The sequence below is a fragment of the Notothenia coriiceps genome, unplaced genomic scaffold (genome assembly GCF_000735185.1).
Source record: "Notothenia coriiceps isolate Sejong01 unplaced genomic scaffold, NC01 NC01_scaffold00000339, whole genome shotgun sequence".
In the NCBI taxonomy this organism is placed as follows: domain Eukaryota; kingdom Metazoa; phylum Chordata; class Actinopteri; order Perciformes; family Nototheniidae; genus Notothenia; species Notothenia coriiceps.
In genome coordinates this window covers 4,036,543-4,043,294 of record NW_011333040.1, presented here as the reverse complement: position 1 = coordinate 4,043,294, position 6,752 = coordinate 4,036,543, and the positions used below count along the sequence as shown (strand labels likewise).

The 6,752-nt window shown below is 48.8% G+C and overlaps 1 long non-coding RNA gene across 2 annotated transcripts; it reads left to right on the top strand.

The window, feature by feature from the left end:
- Positions 1-812: 812 nt before the first annotated feature.
- On the top strand, positions 813-1,826 carry LOC104943026 (uncharacterized). 2 transcript variants are annotated; one of them, XR_798073.1, is made up of 3 exons: positions 813-1,322; positions 1,515-1,744; positions 1,778-1,826. It is a non-coding gene; the product is annotated as an uncharacterized lncRNA (long non-coding RNA). The 2 variants fall into 2 exon arrangements; XR_798074.1 differs by having other exon boundaries at positions 813-1,334; positions 1,527-1,744.
- The last annotated feature ends 4,926 nt before the right edge of the window (positions 1,827-6,752 follow it).

Genomic DNA, 6,752 nt, shown 5'->3' with positions numbered 1-6,752 from the left:
AGGGTAACAAGGCACAGGTGGGAACAATATGGGGCGGGGCTGACACTGATGGGCACAGGAGACACACGAGGAGTGACAGGTGAAAACAATCAGGGAATTAGACACACCAGGGAACTAACAACAGACATGAAAAACACAGGGAAAAGGACCAGACAATAACCCAAGAGGAAAAACATGACAGCAAACACCCAAACCTAGACAGACAACACTAAAACCTGTGACATAAACCTGGGGGTGTGACAGAACCTCCCCCTCAAGGGACGGATCCCAGACGTCCCAAAAAACAAAGTCCAGCAGGGTGGGTGGAGGGGGTCCGGAGGACGGGTCTCGGGCGGACGGCCCGGGGCAAGGCAGAGACCATGGATGGGTTCTCGGGCGGACGGCCCGGGGATAAGGCAGAGTTCAAAAAGGGGGTCTCGGGCGGACGGCCCGGGGGCAAGGCAGAGTTCAAAGATGGGTTCTCGGGCGGACGGCCCGAGGGCAAGGCAGATTTCAAAAAGGGGGTCTCGGGCGGACGGCCCGGGGGCAAGGCAGAGTTCGAGGAGGGGCGAAGACCACAGCTCTCAGGGGACCGGGCAGGAGCCGGTGTTGACCGGACAGGAACCGGAGCCGGTGGAACGGCTGTTGGCAAGATTCTCCACGGAAGAGGACAAGGAGTTGGCAGGACCCCCGACGATACAGGTGATGTCGAGGCCTCCAACGAAACAGGACATGGGGTTGGCAGGGCCCCCGGTAGAAGAGTAGTCGGCGGGACCCCCAACGGGACAGGACACAGGGCCGGCAGGACCCCCGGCAGAAGAGTAGTCGGCGGGGCCTCCAACGGCACAGGACATAGGGTTGGCAGGACCCCCAGCGGAACCTCCAACGGCACAAGAGTAGGGACTTGAGTGGAGACTCGAGAGGAAACTTGAGAGTTGACTTGAGAGATGGCTTGAGAGGGATCTTGAGCGGGAACTTGAACGGAGACTTGAGAGGAAACTCGAGAGGAAACTCGAGAAGTGACTCGAGAGGGGACTTGAGAAGGGACTCGAGAGGTGACTTGAGAGGTGACTTGAGAAGTGTCTTGAATGGGAACTCCAGAGGTGACTTGAGAAGTGTCTTGAATGGGAACTCCAGAGGTGACTTGAGAAGTGTCTTGAATGGTGACTCGAGAGGGGACTCGAGAAGAGACTCGAGAGGGGACTCGAGAGGGGACTCGAGAGCGAACTCGAGAGGTGACTTGAGAAGTGTCTTGAATGGGAACTCCAGAGGTGACTCGAGAGGGGACTCGAGAAGAGACTCGAGAGGGGACTCGAGAGGGAACTCGAGAGGTGACTTGAGAGGTGACTTGAGAGGTGACTTGAATGGGAACTCGAGAGGTGACTCGAGAGGGGACTTGAGAAGAGATTTGAGAGGGGACTCGAGAGGGGACTTGAGAGGTGACTCGAGAGGTGACTTGAGAGGGAACTCGAGAAGTGTCTTGAATGGGGACTCGAGAGGAGACTTGAGAAGTGTCTTGAATGGGGACTCGAGAGGTGACTCGAGAGGGTACTTGAGAAGAGACTTGAGACGGTTGGTTCGCCAACAGAACACGAGGAGCTGGAGTCGGCTGGAGAGCCAGCAGGAGACGAGGTGCTGGAGTCGGCCGGTATGCCGACAGGACTCGGGGAGCTGGCGTTGGCCTGTAAGCCAGTCCTGGAGACGAAACTGGAGTCGGAACCATGGGTACTGGGGCCGGTACTGAAGCCAGAACCATGGCTGTAAGGTCCGGTTCTGGAGCGGGAAACATGGCTGTAAGGTCCAGTTCTGGAGCCGGAAACATGACTGCTGGGGCCGGCACTGGAGCCGGAAACATGGCTGTATGGTCCGGTTCTGGAGCCGGAAACATGGCTGTAAGGTCCGGAGCTGAAGTCTGGATCATGGCTGTGTGGGCCGGTTTTGGAGCCGGAAACATGGCTGTAAGATCCGGTTCTGGAGCAGGGACCATGGCTGCTGGGGCCGGCACTGGAGCCGGAACCGTGGCTGCTGGGCAAGGAACCGGAACACGGATCCATGGCTGTGTGGGATGGTACTGGAGCACGGTACCATGGCTATGTGGGATGGTACTGGAGCACGGTACCATGGCTATGTGGGATAGTACTGGAGCATGGAGGCATGGCTGCTGGGGCCTGTACTGGGGCAGGAGCCATGGCTCTTGGGGCTCGGGCTGCTAGCTTGGCTTTGCGACTCCTTCTCTTAGCAGCCGCCTGAAGGCTCCGTGGACCTCCATAAGCCAGACGAGTTCCAGCATACGACTCCTGGACAGGAGCAGGAACTGGGGCAGCAGCATGGGTTGTCTTCAGACGGATCCCATCGAGGTATATGGTGCCAGGTTGGGAATCCCACACCGGGATCATGGCTGTTGGAGCACGGGCTGGAATCCTGGCCCTGCGTCTCCTAGAGGCTCTTTGGAGACTCCGTGGACCTCCAACAGGACCGTAGTCGGATCCGAGGAAAGGGTTAGAAGCGTCGGACCAGTCCTCAGGCCAACTTGTGAAAAGCTGTAACCAATCTGGCAACGAACTTCTCAACCAAGGCATTTCGGCCACCTCCATTCGTGCTCTCTCGAGAATAGCCTCTTTGTCCTTCCTAGAAGAAGTTCCTTTCCACTCGGCATNTTACGGCTGCAGGACAGGACTCCCTGCTGGTTTGAGGAATGTGAGACGAGAGTTTCAGTCTGCCTGCTCATTAGCTCCAACGCAGCGACCCGGTGACCGCCTCGTCTCACATTCCTCAAACCAGCAGGGAGTCCTGTCCTGCAGCCGTAATGCTTCAGAGTCGAGAGGCATGACTGACAACATGCCAACACTCTGGTCGACTCGTGCACAACGGGTGTCAAAATGCGCTATTGAGACGAGTCGAATAACATTTAGGAAATTGAAAGGCCACGTTCCATTTCACTCTCGTGTATTTTTTAACAATTTGCAAAAATAAAGGGTTGATATTGCAGATACTGAAAGAAGCACAGACACACACACACCAAACACTCACACAGTGCAAAGATAATTATACATTTCGTTCAGCAGGATAATCTCCACATATTAACACCACTTTATGATGTTTGAAAGTAAAAAGCTAATGTTGGGCTTTAAAGGAACTACAGCACGGTCACATGACTTCAGGTCACCACCGCTAAGCTAAAGGTGGCTAATGTTGGGCTATAAAGGAACTACAGCACGGTCACATGACTTCACGTCACCACCGCTAAGCTAAAGGAGGCTAATGTTGGGCTATAAAGGAACTACAGCACGGTCACATGACTTCACGTCACCACCGCTAAGCTAAAGGTGGCTAATGTTGGGCTATAAAGGAACTACAGCACGGTCACATGACTTCACGTCACAACCGCTAAGCTAAAGGTGGCTAATGTTGAGGGTGATGATGTTTAGTCGTCTCCTTTAGACACGTGTTAGCAACAGGCGTTTTTAAATTCGCCAGTGGGGTATTTACTGAGGTATTTAATGTCATACAAACAAACGTAGAAGTTTCAGCTTGTTAAAATTAATTGACTTTGTGAGCTTTTTTTCCGCAACAAAAGAACTATTCTACCGCCATCCTGGTGTTTTATTAGTCTTTTCAGATACTTGTTTGTTGTACATTGGGAAGATCTGTTATCTTCTGTTTTCCCTTTTCTTGTCTGAACCAAGCCTTTTAAATAAAGGACGTTTCTGTTACGATCATCTGTCTCCTGCATTTTGGTCCACCCTGCTTTTCCTAACACTCTTTTTTTTAAATCTCTTGACCTCTCATCAAGAGGAAAGCTGGCATTTATAGAAAAAGGGGGACAGGCTACGTGTAAATAATCCATCCTTCCTCTGACCTATTTTAGCGTGGAGATGAAAATGCAGATCGATAGCAGGAGGGATCTCAGCTTGTCAGGATGAAAGGTCAAATAAAGAAAAGCTGTCGCAGCGAGACGTGATGCGAGGCACGTTTTTCTTTTTGTATTCATCTATTATATATGAACATCATAACTTCTACATACAACAAACTCCAGGGGCAGACATACAAAGAAACAACACATTACATACAGTAAAGAAAGAAAGAAAAGGAAAGAAAAACACATTTTGATACTTCAGAATAAATATTTTTTCCAGGGTTTAAATGCACAAAATATGTTTTGCCGTTTACTCCAAACTAGACAATACTTTAACCGAGCCTTTTAGATGGTTAATGATTATTCCTAATGATATGAAGCCCTAAAAACATGTCCTAAGTTGTCCACCTGTGGCTGACTTGTTCCCTCTTCAACCATCCTCTTGAACATGTTGTTGTTTTGATATTTGCGCATATCCAAAAAGCTGTTGATATCAGTATTTTGTGATGTTTTCAAGTAGGTGTGTTCCTTCTTCCGACCTGAACAATTGTGATGCATCTCTAGTCAATCTAGTCATCTCAAATCCTAATTGAGACGCATATTCAAAAAGTGTAGTATACACAAACAAATAATGCTCTTAAACACGAGTACAACTAGCTAATCTTACTTCAATGCTACATTCAGAATAAGAATGTATTCCGTATTGAATTTCTGATTGACTGTAGATCAGTCAGAGGGCTTTGGGTTGGATCCAAGCCCCTGCAGTCAACAAGTCAAAAAGTCAATGTTTCCTTCAGCACGATAGCTAGCCCCCAGTTGCCCCCGATGGCATGGCCCAGGGTGTGTGAGTGTGTGTGAAGGCAAGATGCATGACAGCCTCCAGCTCTGCATGAATGTGTGAATGATGACTTGTATTATGTGCAGCGCTTTGAGGAGTCGTAAAGACTGAATAAAGCACTTAATAAAAACAGTCTATTCACCAGATGTCTTGGGACAACATTGCAACTGTATTAGTAACTGTTTCCGATTACCATTGAATCTCAGTTGTCTCCTTAATGAGGAGAAATACAGCAGAACATCCTGAGAATAACACGTAAGAGCTTTCATGGCACATAGTTAAGGAAGCCATAAAATTCACAAGTGTCATCCCGAGTTGAAAAGATAAACCTGAATATGCTCAGTGTCTTCCTCCGAAAGGGCACTCGGTGCACCATCACAGGAGGAGATTCTGCCCTTTCCTCGGATGACAATCCAGTTCCACCTGATTTCTACATAATAGAAATGTCAGTGTGTGTTTCCGATACAACTGCTTCATGCTACCTCTTGTTTAAAAAAAAAACCTCTCCTGATTCTCCAGGGCCTCCGTTATCATTTTAACTCTCAAACACGAGCTGTTTCTGTCACTTCTCATCTCTCATTCATCCCAAAAAACCTCCCCCTCGCTCTCCAAAATGTTTTAACTCTGCTGAATATTTCATACCTCTGAGTGTTAACTGCCGGGCCGACACACACTGCCCAGCCTCGATGATTGTGACGCCCCAAGAGGCAAGCATGAGTTTACATCACGGTGACATCAAGACCGCTGAACACATTTTGGGATGGGGTCCAGGAACAGAGACAGCCGGCGGCGTGTGAAGAACCCGGCTCTTAAAATATAACCACTCTCCTGCCTGCCTTAACCTGGATTTCAAAATACATGCCAGCCCCGAAGAAATCATCGATCTCTTTCTAACAAACAGGGACGGACAGCTTTAGGTCGGTGTTACGGCTGTCGCCTTCCTGATCGTCTGTTCACCTGTGTTATATGCAAATGAGCTGTGCGGTTGCCCTGACGTCATTGGCTGCTATCTCCTGGTCCGCCCCCTGGAGATTGTGATTGGAGCACGCCGGGCCCGACGCACTCTAATCGCCGGCGCACACCTGCTGGAGATGACTACAAAGCCTGGGGATAATTATCACTTGGGAGGCTCTGCTGCCATCAGACGCTTCATGCATTTTGCTCTTGTGTCGTGGACACTTTAGACTTGAGCCATCAGACTGTGTTCGACTCGTGTGGTCCGTGTTTAGTGTAGTGTGTTTGGTGTGATTATATGTGTGCTTAGTGTCGTGTTGATATATGTGTTTAGCTTCCCTTTATTAGCTGTGTTTTCCTGCAGCCTCCTTTTGTTAGTGTTGATTGGTAGTGACTTCAGAGGCCTGTACTACGAAGCTGGATTTTCCTAACCTGGATATGTTTGAGTTAGCTGGTTGGACTAATCCAAAACATACGCGCTGTCGCTAAGCCGTACTACGACGCGGGTTATCAAGTGGATCGCTCAAGCCAGCCGTGTCCTATCTAGTTAGGTGCGCGTTCACATGAAAGGGGTGGTATTTGGAGCATTCGACCAATCACAAACATGGAGAAGCGTACTGACAGCGCAGCGTCATACTTCCTGAATGAAAAGTTTATATTAGTCAAATATGAAGAAGTTAAACTTTAAACATCCATGACTTAAACACTTTATCCAGGGTAAAAGCCACATAGCTGCACCTGCAAGGTGAATACAGCTGGTAACAGAAAAACTGTTTGAATGCGTACATTAACAGGTTTATGATATCACTGCCCCGTCTAAGACACGATCTGACTTTAATTACATTTGACTCGAGTGTTTCGTCAACTTAATGTGTTGCTTAAAATAATACTTCTGCATACAGTATGTGACACTGTGAGTGTTGCGCGGCCAGATACGGCTCAGCTGACTCAGATAAGGAAATATATGATACATTATGATTTGATATGCCGCGGACTGTACTGCTACTTTGATCCGGTTACTTATGTTGTGGCAGATATTTAAGTAAGCTTTCTTAACGCTAATGTTATAATAGTCAGATTGCTCTGAAGATGGGAGGTGATATTCTATTAATGTTCACGTTCACA